This window comes from Vanessa cardui, chromosome 22 (assembly GCF_905220365.1).
Source record: "Vanessa cardui chromosome 22, ilVanCard2.1, whole genome shotgun sequence".
In the NCBI taxonomy this organism is placed as follows: Eukaryota; Metazoa; Arthropoda; class Insecta; order Lepidoptera; family Nymphalidae; genus Vanessa; species Vanessa cardui.
In genome coordinates, this window is record NC_061144.1 from 5,860,236 (window position 1) to 5,875,222 (window position 14,987).

Consider the following 14,987-nt stretch of genomic DNA (forward strand, 5'->3'; position numbering starts at 1 on the left):
CCTGTCGTATATGTCTGTTCATGTAATATTACAATTTCTGTCTGTCTGTTATTTAATATATATAAACTTCTCAATTGTTTTATGAAATCATGTGAAATATTAATAGCGCGAGGGCAAAATAGCGGATATCGGCTTCTGTCAATATTCAAATTTAGAATACCATTGCATGTCATTCCAAATTTAAAATTATACTTTCTATTTGGAATGATTTGTGAGAAGAAGAAAAAGGTTTTCTTTTTTAAACTCTTTAAATTTTAAAACACATTCTTCAGGAATTGATACATTTAAAATATTCAAGAATTTGTGAATACTCAACTCGACTCGACTCGACTCGACTCGATACAAAGTCAAGGGTTAGGCATAGCCTAATTAACTGCATAGTTTGAATTCCCGCAAAACAAACTCATTACTTGGTTTGAAACAAAAAAAAAACAGCATAACGTAACATTTGCATTTTCGTGTTGCATGAAATACGTTGATATCATGTTTTATTCGTTCTACAATTTTTATGTTTTCTCACAAAAATTACATTTATAGCGAAATCCACATACTTCAGGTAACACAGTCATGTTTATGTAAGTTTCAAGTATAAATTATAGGTTAGCGTTACGTAATATTATTTGTTCATTTATATTAATTCAAAGTTACCTTAAGGTATATGTAAAATACAACATAAATACAAAATTAAATCTATCTATCTATATCGATATAGATCTATTCATTCACAAAGGCGCGCCCCTTGACGTCATATTATGGTTATGCATTAGTGTGCTGCTAACAAGATGTGTTTGTGTGCGTAAGACCATTAATACGAGTATAAGAGTAACGACTGCAAAAAAATATTATTAAAAATTAACTCATATGCGGAAGAATTAAAGGACTTTTAATGTGGAAGTCACTTTGTCTTTGAAAATATAATATACAAACTGCTAAGTTAGTGAAGACAAGACATCCTTTGCCATAGATGGTATTTACAAACTATGCATATGTATATAACTTTGTATATAATTTTTCTGTTCTTGTGTGTCGTCGAACTTCTTTCAAACAGCTGGATATATTTTAATGTTTGTTTAGTGTGTGTCTTTAGATGATACAGATTGGTCCCTGTACGTTATTTGTTGTAGAAAATATTTTGTTTCACCATATGCACATAGTAATTTCGGGAGAGACATACTGATTTAAATTTCGATTATCATTTGATTACATCTTTTTTTGGTCAGGTTATTAAGAAAGGTAAATGAAATGTATGATGTAGATAATTGTTCAGTTTACATAGTATGAATCGAAAATCAAGAAATGTGTTGTTAACAACCTGTAAGAAAATAGATTATCGTACCATTAATGATATAAAAGACTAAATTTGTTTGTTGCACATCTAAACTCCCCAATCATCAGGAATTGTTTGTCAAGAATACACAAAATGACATAGATACCTGCTCCGCTTCAATTACATGCGGGCAAAGCCGGAAACTAGTGTTATACGTATTTGTTCACAATTAGAACGATTACCAATACTAATCGATTAAAATAATGTATCTTTACGTATTAGAGAGTAAAATATGAGAATGGAAACATACGCCATTTCAGCAGTTCCACCCAACTGATTTAACACAAGCTATTAAGAAAATACATTTTATTTCATCATGTACAAAGATGATTTTAAGCATTTAATTATATCTTTATTAATTAACTCGTACCGCGGCGTGTTTTTGAAGTAGTAAAACATCAAGTATTATTATATAATTAAAATATTTTAAAGCGGTAAAATATATTGGGGTTTTTAACACATCTTTAGTACCGCATAATACTATCCAGCGGAAATTTGCTAAGGTGGTAATGAGACGTGTAATCAATTCAGGGGTGTTAAACTCCGAACATATCGCGTGTCCTCGCTTAACAACTCTATAATGAGATGTTGATGAGCCGTTTCATTTTACACTCAATTTTCGCACCTTCCACCATCCCTGTAATTCGCTGTAATTAGCTTCCAATATGCTTACAATGAACGCACGAATTGAAATCGTCTTCCCTTTCGCTCTTACATGGAAATCCATTGGTATGAAAGGAATGGTTTTGTCGGAAAATGTTACGTTTAATTTTATTGACGAAATTTGCCGCTAATTTCGTCAGCTTCAAGCGATATTAGAACTTAAATCAGAGTAATAAGGTCGTGGATAATTTTGACGATGGAATAAAAATAGGTATTGCTTGAAGGCATTTCTGTAGCATCGTATGTCAATGAAGCTCCACTTAATTTGAATAAATGAGAAACTGAAGAGGTGCTAAATACAGGTACTTAAGGGTCTCTGACTGGTAGATTGCGGAGAAAAAAATATTCGTAATAAGCGATGACACGCGCGTTGTGCAACTGCTGCGGTATTTTCCACGAAAGCTTTGTAAATCAGTAGCTATGGCCATTAAATACTGACCATTTTAGATAATGAGGATACTTTGCAGAAGTAATAAGGCATAAATAGATCAATTTGTAAACGCACGTTTCATTACAAAAGAATTTACTAGCTTAAGTCTACTTAATACCTATGCTTGACAGATGTCTAATTTTGCACTGTGTTCGTAAGCGCTAAGTGTTCGCTGGTATGTGAAAATTTAGTACTTTATCTAGGTGAAAATAATATAGTATAGTAAATTATTATTACTTTTGAAAAATTATGTGTTAATACTATGGTTCAATTGAATATAACCCTATTAATAACTCTATTATTGAAACTTAAATAACTTAACTTAAATAGGAATTTCATCGATCAACTTCTTTCATGAAGTTTCTTGTTTTATCAATAGGCATACTTTACCATTTTTATATGCAAAATAAAATTGTTGCGCAGAATGTTATGAGCAAAAAAATGTTATTAAATACTTATATCGCATTGTTTAATTAATAAGATTATAATTCTTAAGACATAATATATTTCCAGAAAATACGTATTACGAATATATTATACAGTACTAACAAAAAATAATCATAATAGCAATAATAATTGCTAATTACGACAAGCCTAAATATCACAACAGTTCACCGCTTTTAAAGAGAACGATAAAAAATTAAATTAAAATAAAAAAAGTTATCATCTCAATAAGGTCAGTATTAAAGAAAATTACAGCAAGCGGCACACGCCATCTGATAAAGAGCCGATGTATCATCACTGAGGACGACGAAAATTAAAATGGCGGACGCTAAATAACGTCTTCATACCAGATATTGTTATTCGATCGTACGTCATTACGCTGTCCCACCGATCCTAATTATTTCAACGAGACGCGAGGCAACTAATTTGTGTTAAAATTGCAACGCACACGGTAATATTCGTGGCGAGAATTTTGATGACCACGATATTAACGGTCGTCAATAAATCATTTACTAATTTTTTGTCTATTATGTAATACTTATACGTTAATGTAACAATTTAGTAATACATATTTTTTTACAAATTACATAATTCTTTTTCTGATAAGTTTAAAAGCGAATTGTTAATTTAATTGATAATTTAAAATTATATATCTACAAAACATCGCTAGGCATGTAACTTTTTATACACTTTTTTCCAAGATATTTTATAAGGTATCTGAAATCTAAAACACACATTAAATAACAATTGGTTAGGCATAATAGTTTTATACGATAAACTACATTTTTGAACGTCCAATTAAAAAAAAAACAAGCTACAACTAGACTTAGTAAACAACACATTTCTTCACATCTAAAGTTACATCTATAACGGAAACCATAAATATGAATAATGAAATTTTTAGTCGATAAATAAAAATCTTATGCAAATGATTTTGATATTTTATAACACTATCTAATCTATCAGAGAATGTGTAGCATATAATAATTGAATTAATTCAAATGATCCATTTATCTTCATATTTTAATATTAATTAATAATTTTGTTATTTATCGGTGTTACACATTCACAAATAGATGTTGCTATATTCGAAATATCTTTTGAATGAATATTATTAGGTGTCGAAATCTACTACGTGAATATGTTTTGCAATTTCATATATAAAACAATATTTAAGGACAATTTAAACAATCAAAAGCCTGCATATTTACAAAGCGAAAATTTGAAATTTTTATTTTGCCAATTGTACTTGTGAATTTCATTTCTATATAAATTTTGAGTATCTCAAATGGTATTACCGTCAGGCAACGGTGTATCCTTATCTAAATCATAATATTTATCTAAATATTAATACGTGAAGCAATAACTTTGTACCCCTTTTACTAAACACACGCTGACGAAGGTGTATGAAATTTGGCACTATTCAAGTATATGTGGAGTGGAGTGCAGAAAGCTAATATTTTTATAAAATAAGCAATAGAAATATATTAGAATTATAAAAAAAATAAACAAACTACATACTTTGCGAGCACTAGTTAACATAAAACGACAAAATGTCAATAGCTACCCAATACCTCTACAAATTAAAACCAAGAATTGTCGTGGTAAAAATGTAGTCACATTTTCCCCTTAAATGTGACTAGTTCTGTTTCCCTGGGTGAAAATTGAACCCTACAATCAGTTGAGGCCATTAAACGGCATATTTTTGTCCAGGTTACTCCAATATTTCAATATTCTTAGAAAATGTATTTTGCAATTAACAATTAAATTTTTGAAAAGACGTTAGTAATGTCAGAATGGTTAAAAGAACTGATTAAAATCTTAAAATAATGCAAACCTATTTTTTTATTGACTGTTTAAAGCCTTTTAGGCTATATTATTGTACGTAAATCTAATTCCGATTTTATTGCTATAATTTCAATCTTAATTGAACAAAAGAAGCAATGTAATCCATAGCCGAAAAACTTAAATGAAACTCCTATAAAAACTCAATAAATATATAATTTTAATAAAGTGACAGGTAATAAATTATAAAAACCATACCATATTTGAACAGTTGCGAAATCGATTGACGCGTTATATTCTAGCACGAACAATTATGAAACTATATTTCACGACGTACATTCCAAATAAAATATTATCATAGCATTTTAAATTTTAAAGCTAGACCATAAAGTATATTTTTATTTAAACTGTACTCGATGAGGTTTTGAAATTAATCGATTATCAAAATTGATCGAATGATATATCAAAGTAAAATCGATGATATCGTAGTCGGTAATGTTCTTATAAAGAATTTCAATTATGTGGTCTCAGTAATGAATGAAATAGCTACCGTTCGCTGTCACAACAGAAGAATAAAGTTAATTAATTTATGATTTTCTCATGTAAATTAGACGACATTTGATAATTCAAGCGCTTAATTAGCTTAGACTAAAATGATAAACATGTAAATATGGTAAATGTTATTTATGTTTGATAATAATTAATTACCAATAACATGAAATAATTATTTATGGTAGAAAATATTTTATTCGATTTTTAAAAAATAAAATCGATTTTGTTTGTCGAAATCGAAAACGTTACAGCTTGAAAGAAAAAATAATATGTAGTTGTCACAATAGTGTTTTCTTTTTTATACTTATACTCTATAGTTTAATTTCATTTAACAAATATTTTTATTTATAACTTTTTGTCTTTAATCGATAAATTATCTGTAACTAATATCAATTCTCGCATGAAGATTTTGATTTCAACGCTAAACGAAATCTTTGGATTATAAAAACACTTTGAACCTTGACTTTGGATTTTGTATTTCTTCTAAACAGGTTCTTCTGTTCATAGGTTATTTCTTAATTTTAATTATTTAATCGGAGCAGTGGCTCAACGTATAACTGATCTTAGTTTCTTGCAAATCGAACCAGAGATCGTACTGTGTGCAGTAATTTTTATTTTTTAATTTATATATAATATATTAAAATAAATAGTTCATAACACAAACGACTTCCCAATACAGTTTAGCATCAACCATTAAAACAAAAATATAAAAAGTACTCAGAATCTTATCAAAATTCAGCGTTTCATAAATTAAATATTCGTGCCTCAGAAACCGCAATGCCGTCGCAACTTATAAAAATATAATACAAATAAATCAAACAAATAATTTTAGCCCTAAAAGTGACACGGTGAACTAGGCATGCAATATTATACGCGGTTTAAATTTTAACCCTCGTACGATTTATACGCCAATAACACGAAAACGTTCGCTGGGGTTCGTGAGAAGGATGACCAGTGCCTTAAGTTGGAGTTAGAATTATTTTATGAGAATACATTTTTTACATTTAAAACTGGCGACTCGCCCCGGCTTCGTTCGGGTGCATAGCTGATACTAAATGTACTACTGAAACTTCTAAAATTATCAGGGTCTCATTGCTATATCGTCCATGTATTACATACAAAAACCTTCCTCTCGAATCACTGTATCTATTAAAAACCACATCAAAATCCGTTGCGTAGCTTTAAACATTTAAGCATACGTTGGGATATAGGGACAGAGAAAAGGATTTTGTTTTATACTATGTAGTGAAGTAAAAACAGTACAAGTGTACTACTTATACAATATTATATGCCTTGCTTATAATTTTTGTGATAATTTATCAAATTGACTATCAATAAATAAATGTGAGATGGTCCAGTGGTTAAAACTTGTGCATCTTGACCGATGATTGCGGGTTCAAACCCAGGCAAGCATCATTATATGTGCTTAATTTGTGTTTATAATTCATCTCGTGCTAGGCGGTGAAGGAAAACATTGTGAGGAAACCTGCATGTGTCTTCAATTTCATCGAAATTCTGCCCATGTGCATTCCACCAACCCGCATTGGAACAGCGTGGTGGAAAATGTTCCTAACCCTCTCCTTAATGGAAGAGGAGGCCTTATCCCAGCAGTGGGAAATTTACAGGCTGTTACTTTACTTTAAATAAATCAATCATCCCTTTGGAAAGAAACATCGTAGACTTAAGAAGTTCTTCGGTGAAATAAAGTCATTGAGACTTTGTTTTTTATATTGTTTATAGGTTTAAATTTGAGGGTATGATTGTAGTAGAAAAGAAAATAAGCATAAGGCAATGTAACAAGTGACGAGCATTATTAAAAATACACAACTTAAAAAACGGCGAATTCTGTAATGTCTTGAAGACGCAGTTAGAAAGTCAACAGCATTTAGAGCTTTTATGTCTTTTGGGTCTGTAGTTTCCCTAGCTGATTAACCCTACAAACCGGAACACATCGATACTAAGGATATAATATGATGAGTTTGTACTAAGCTCTACTACCAAGTAAAATATTTTCAACTATAACACAATTCGGTAACGAGATAAATACCAAGTACAATATACTGCAAGTCCATTACAGCGAACACAAAGCTTAAAGAGTATAGATCAGGAAAAAGTAATCATTGTTTAGCAGCAGATTATTTTTGATATCCGATTTGATATATTGAACCTATTTGTGCTCTACTAGGTCTCGGATATCAAGCCGTCGGCCATGTTTGCAAAAATATTTCATATTACATTTATCATTATTTCGGTTTACAAATAAAATAACTTTGTATTACAAGTATAAGATTGAATACCACTGGATACAATTATATGTGTGATACATGTGTTAATAACTATTCTATAAAAAATGAGTCCTACTTCCCTTGGTCACGACATCACGCGTGAACACCTTGACCATTTTTGCTAATTTCTTTTTTCTATTTTTTTTATGGCCAGGACGCAGAACATTAGAATTTAACAAAACTTAACGACAATATTAACTGTCACTTTGACAGCGCAATTGTCAGAAAGCGCGCTGCTAATATCGTAGCTTTAAAAAGTGTATCACTCGAATTATATAGACAAAATAATTAATGTATCATTTCTATTCCAGTACTTGTAATGTTGATATAGTCGGTAAGCGGCATCAATCTCGTTAAGATCAAAATACATTAACTTCCTCGTAGTTGACAACATTTGTATTTTATGTAAAAAAGGTTTTATATCACAAAAATAAATTTTGACATATTTGAAATGTCAGCATTAAAACCCATTTAAAATGTTATAATAGTTACACCGAAATTCATACTTGTGAGTAAAATATAACTATTCTCATAGTGCTCAAAGAAGTTTTATTAGATAAGCTTCTACTTTAACCCTATATCTTTCGAAATAGCATTAATGCATTTTTAGACGCGTTTTACAGTTTTTAATCACATATAATTACAAAACTTAAACATTGCGTGTTAAAAATTAAACGCAGTTTACGCCAAATAACTCTAGGTCTGTTAAACGCTTGTGTTATAACACGATTTTCGAAAACCAGATCAAAAGTGTCGTTTCATTTAAAAACGAACCTTAGAGTTTTTGGAATAAATACTATTTTAATTTATGTTACAATTTTATTTTTAAGTTTTTATTAGAAGTGCTGAATCTCAGCAGGTCATAGCACTACACACATTGCTTGAATTTGTAAAACAATTAGAGCAATTACATGGTGTTACAATAATTATTTTTAATTAATGCTTTGACGTTAATTTGCTTTGTTTTTAACTTGTTCTCAATATTATGTTTTTAATTGAATTAAATTATATAGCTTAAATCATAACAATACAATTTCACGGATGCTTTGTATTTGAAGTATTATCTTTAGTCATAAAAAATATTACAACATCTAATAATTGGTAAGAAGCGTGGAAATAATATTCAGTACTTTTATACAGGATGTGTAAATATAATTGTGAATAACTAATGGATAGAATAGTCAATTTTATAACAATAATTACCGTGAATACTGTAATTTCTTTTAAAAGGCTTACCCTGGCGAGTTTATTGCCGGATCTTGCAAGTAGAATGTATTTTCCAATTGTATTATTTAGCGTAATCAGCCACGTTAATGGAGATGACTGTTTATAAATGCTTCAAGGCTAAAAAGCTGCAGTAACATCGTGCTATTATTATAAAGAGGTATATCGTTTCATATGTTTTATAAAAAAATTACTGATACCGTTCATGTGAGATATTCATGTTATTTTATGTAAAGTTTTAACAATTACTCTTAGAAGATTTCATTAGTTTTAAGCCAAAGTTGTGTGTATGATGTAATTTGCACAAGATATCTTTGCCGGTTTTGTAGAGGTTCTACAAAACCGGCAAAGATATCTTTAACGCGTTCCTTTTACAAGAGGACTAAAGAGTTTTCTCTCTATATAAAAATACAGAGTGTTGACGTAGTTTTGTGTCTCTACTAAAATTAAAAATGCAAAATTCTGTTAACTCTTCAAGCTTAAACCGCTGAATCGATTTATATGAAATTTGTAATGGAGGTAGTTTGAGCCCCAGGATGGGTCTAGACTACTTTTTTGATTTACCCCTTGAGGGGGCAATATTAAATAAACTTGACAAAATTTACGCGGATAAAGCCGTAGGTTCTACTACTTAATAAATAAATATGTGTTATTGAAGATTTGTTAACAGTTTATAATACAGCAGAGCTATTAGCGAATCGTATGTATCGTGTAAATCAAAAGTTTCCTTTATTATTTCAATAACGTTTATATTTTTTTCTTGATATTACTATCAACTATCTGATGGAAATTTTTTTTCAAATCCAACAGTCTTAATTTTACCGCTGTGACGTCACAAGTGTAGTAACTAGGGTAATTATTATTTTTTCATATAAAATGACTCAATAACAAGATAATCATTTTTATTCGCAATAAATGTAGCAGAAAAAAGGCAATATTTAAAACATTTCGCAAACAGTTATAAGGAATTTGAAGATACTAGTTGCAATTGAAATTCCTGTACAGACATGTATTATTTATTTGTAACAAAAAAATTCAATGTTTGTGTAATAAGTTTTAGAATATATTTTAATATATTAAATATTAATATCAAACGTTTCATTCCGATGCATATTTAAATGAAAGGAATATAACTGAACCATTATTGGTGATAATATGTTTTTAAAATGGCTTTATTCGGTGATTATTTTATATTATAAAACAATCACATATACATATATAGTACAACCTATATTAGTTATGTCTACTCGTTCTGTGTCTATGGTTTATGTTAAAAAATTTACATATTTTTTTCTGGAGTTTTATATTTGTAATCTTATTATATCGTATTAAAATATAGTAAATAGTTATTTAGTTTGTGATCAACTTCTAGAAAGCATTATCAAGAACAATATACATTACACACTCTGATATAAAGGTAGATACAAATGATACTTGTACTTACACCAAATATCATAGTATCACAGAATTTTAAAAGAGCCTATGCCTATAACTATTCCATTGTTGATATCTATACTTTTCAATAATCCAAAAATACCTATTTTTTATTAATTCTTTATTAATTACAAAGCATTATCAACCTTAATACAATCAAAGTGATCTTGTTTTGGATTGTAGGTATATACTTAAGTTAGCGCCGGTAAATAATAGATTATCCCGACATGGACCGGAAATAAGTCAGAAATAAGTACTGCATCTCAAACAAAATGACATAATCATCATAATTAAATTTATATATCCTTAATAAAGGTATAAAATATAAGCTCGATTCATTTTTATGATCTACACATATAAACTGTTACTTCTGTCTGTTATTTGTGTTTTATTCAACAAAATAATTAGACCATAATAATTAGAACGATTAAATATCCGCGGTAGAGTCTTGTTATGGAATATTGATGCTAAATATTCTACTCAATTTGTTTACTAACGACATCACATTAGAAACGTCTAAAATTATCAGTGTTTCATTACTGTATTATATACAAAAATCTCTCTCTCTCAAATCAGTCTTTCTATTAAAAAAAAACCACATCAAAATCCGTTGCGTAATTTTAAAGATCTAAGACCATAGAGACAGACAGCGGCAAGCAACTTTGTTTTTTATTTTTTAATGATAATGTTCCGTGAAGGTTGTATTCACAATGAGTAAATTTTGTCGTATTAAGTATTTATCAGTAGATATGTATTGATGATGTTCTCCTAATCGATTTAATTTCCGGCGGGTTCGAAGGGGAAAGAGACTAGTTGTAGTGCACAAGTCTGTATAAACACAGGTAATCTCTATTTCCAGATTTTCCTATTACGATTAGACGTCAAATGTAACACGGCAGGAGATCAGCTTCACACATTTTCCTGCCAGACTTCCAACTGCTTTTAAGAATATTCCAACAGATAACTCAAATAACTTTTTATTGACCCATCAAGCCTCTAGACCCGTTGTTCAAGAGGCTTTATCCAGTCAATATATAACCTACTAATATTATAAATACTTTGTGAGGATAGATGTATGTATGTTTGTTACTTTTTCACAAAAAAAACTACTGGATGGATCAGATCATCAGAATAACACATAGACTATAATTTATTATAGTAATTTGGTCATAATATAACGATACATATAAAGTATCCGTGTAAACTCGCGTGGATTGCTAGTATTATATAAATGTAAGTATATTTATAAAAACGTATACGATGAGTGATGACGTCATTATAAGTACCCACTTGGGCGAAACCGGGGCGGTATTATAGGATAAAATAAGCCATTACTTTGTGAATGTTTTAATAAATTCAAATAATGGTGTCTATTGAATGCGAGATATACGTACATTTGTAATAGGCATAATTAAAGTATAAATAGAAATATTATAATTATTCTTATAAATTAATATAGATCATTAAAATCTCTTAATGAGGTACGATAGGAATATATTTCTTTAAAACATACTTTCATACATTTATTAGTGTAATTATTATTGTTAATTGTCATAATAATGTGAGCAGGGTCTTGGTTTATTATATTAATAAATATATTAAGCATAATTTAATACATACATAGAATATTAAAAAATATAATATGTTTATCTGTTCTAAGTTTGCATTATTATAGTTCTTTTTTTAAAAACGAATAGACAAGTCCTTAATAATTAGTCATTTTTATAATATGCATGATTACACTCTCGCGCGCTATTTTGAGTGTAAATTAAAAATGTTATTATTTAATTATTTCATTGTTATTATGTTATGATTAATTCTTCTTGGTAGAGTCTATTCTGAACCGGTGGTAGCTTCACTTAATATAGTTGTTTAATGACTATACAAAAGTGCTTGTAAAAGCCTACTTGAATAAAGCATATTTTTAATTAATATAAATGACTTCCATCGGACATAGCTTTCAATTTATTAACTAAGTGAATTATGTTTTTCTGTTCAAAGCTAGCCAGAGAATATAAGAGCCTTCCCCGTAATTTTTTTACGTGTTTCTTCAATTGTTCTCTTTAACTTTTTAAATAAAACAGTATAAAAATATATCTTTATTGTATTGTATTATAAATGTATTTTGTATATTATTAATAGTTTAGACTATAATTAGTTAAATAACAATTTTGTGAGAGGGATAGCTTGATAAAAGAGTGAGATGCTATTATAATTAATGTGTGTTCTATGAAAACAACTTAGTGCATTGAAATTGAGCTTGCAATAATCACAGGATGTAATATAGAACGTACAGCCTTAATCAACTAATTAAGAATATTCTATTATAATCAATAAATGGTATAATAAACTATAATTAAACTACATATCATAAAGATATTTGCATTTTATTTATAAAAAACTTGCATTCATAGATAATATATTCCGTCATTCTTTGAATGCTAATATTAAAAATAAAACAAGTACGAGTATATACAGCCATATTTATGGACGTTAAAAGTTATTAAGTTTTTGTTTTAATTACATTAACACAAATGATAGCTAATTAGTATCTGTTAAGAACGATATATAAAAAAGTCTAAACAATAAATTATGTATTTAACGTATAAAACCTTTTTTATAAGAATTTAAACTTTAATACAAAATTATGAACGCGTTTTACAACAATACTCTCGTTGATGTCTTTTCCTGAACGTAGAATTATGTTAACTCTGTGGCATTTATTATGCTAATAAATATATAAGTTTTGAAAAATATTCAATCATAATATTTAAAAAAAAATATTATATTTCAAATCCTACAAATAAAAAATATTACAATTATTTTTAATTTTATTAAATAAAATTTACATTATTTGAACTTACCTTGTATAGATGTCGCCAAATATTTCTGATGTCGTTATACAGCTGTATAACGAACAGTCTTTACATCATCAAAACAAATGGCAAATAAAAAAAAAATGTCCAAAACCAAACTCAAAATAAAGTCCAAATATAAAGAAACTAAATCAATAGAACCTTTTTACACGTCTATCACAATATAAAGATAAAACACTGGCACATGAAAAATAAAATTTGAAATTAGAATTCGAATCGGGGCGTCCAGTGCCCGGCACGTAAGCTCGTGACGGTGCGTGGATCACTTGTAACGGTGTGGAGCGTGTCCGGAGCCCCGCCTACTATAGCACGGAACGGAGGGGACCGATACACCTCTTAGCTTCTTCACACTTACCGTACCTACTAGCTTAACCGCTTTACTTGAGCTCTACCTCCTCTATTATGTTATAATATATTAGAACCGCGCGGGGTATTTTGGAGACAAATCAAAGGTCAAGCTTATCTGGTTGTCATTTAGAAAATTGCTCTTCAGTTGTGATATCTGATAATATACCTTATGCCATTGTAATAAGGAACAACCAGATAGTTTTATGAGTTTGGTTTTCGGCGCATCTGGGCGGGAAGATAAACGTTTGTAAAATTTAATACCAGTAGGTATGAGTAGATATAAACGGTTTCTATTAGAAGGGTGCTATTATGTTCTTCGAGGATATAGTTGGTTTTAGTTGCGTATAAATAAATGTAGAGTCTATAAGATATATTCAATATTCAAACGAATATATAAAATTAGTTGCCAAAATACACAAATATATTTATTGAAAGTGAGCCCATTTTAAAAATATATTTTTTATTTAATTTATTGAAATTAATAAATAAAAGTATAAGCCAAAGTTACACAATTTAAAAACAATAATTACCTATGGAGTGTTAAAATTGATTGTTTGTTTTTTTTTTATCATACGAAAGTCACAGTAGTAGGTAAGTCGATCGAAGGTACAATATTAAGGAGATAAAGCCTATTCCAATAAAAGAAAAATAAAGATGAAAAAATCTTAGATCTTATCTTAAAATCTTTCGTATTCCATGCTATTTTCTAATAGCTCAGCTATTATGTAAGTACACTACTAATCATTCTTGATTAATGTATGACATGACATGACTGTATGTATTTTTTGTACTGACAATGTATTAATTTAAATGTTGAAAAAGATAAGTACTGATTTTCTTGCTGGTTCTTCTCGGTAGAATCTACTTTCCGAACCGGTGGCAGCTTTACTAAATTGTAAAATGACGATTCAAAAGTGCTTATAAAAGCCTACTTGAATAAAGTTTATTTTAAATTTAATATATCTTTATTTATAATATTCTATTCCACTTAAATACATATATTTATTTTGATTTCACTTCCAAAGTTCCCTTAACAGTTTCGTCGATGAAACGCCATATTTTCACGAAACCATAACGAATATCATAGATTAATATCATTAAAGTTTCTCACCCAATTAAATCGTTTCAATTCGCTGTTAAATGTTTAATTGGCTTTTTTCAGAGGGTTGGAACAGACTATGGGTAAATTTGGACGAAACTATTTACTACGAAGCTATTTTATTTAATGTCGAAATTTACAATAGGTAATATAGTATATATTAAAGGGGTTTGATAATGCCATTATTTTTAATTTGGGAAGGCTTTAAAATTAGGCATACCACACGCATATACTAGTTCTCAAATTAATATACCAAATTAAAATCATCGTTCTAATATATAAATATCTCGTTAATGTTTTAAAATTCTTATATTTCCACTTTAAAAGAAAATGACTGGTTGAAAATAATAAAAAGTTCCTATATAAAATATAAAATCGTAATAGGTGTAACGAAGTGTGGCTCGCGTCATGGGAGACTACGTGTCTATAAGTATTAAGTACCTACCTAATGCCACGGTATGAGTTAGAAGCGACACATTGACTTAAAATCGCCCACAGTACTTTGATTGTGAAGATAAAT

General features: G+C 29.1%; 1 protein-coding gene across 1 annotated transcript in view; it reads right to left on the reverse strand.

Moving 5' to 3' along the window:
• LOC124539343 (paired box pox-neuro protein) overlaps window positions 1-13,275 on the reverse strand; it is a 63,481-nt gene extending 50,206 nt beyond the window's left edge. The window contains exon 1 of the mRNA XM_047116706.1: window positions 13,009-13,275. The gene's annotated coding sequence lies outside the window, so the exon portion shown is untranslated. The remainder of the gene's footprint in view (window positions 1-13,008) is intronic.
• Between the last annotated feature and the right edge of the window lie 1,712 nt (window positions 13,276-14,987).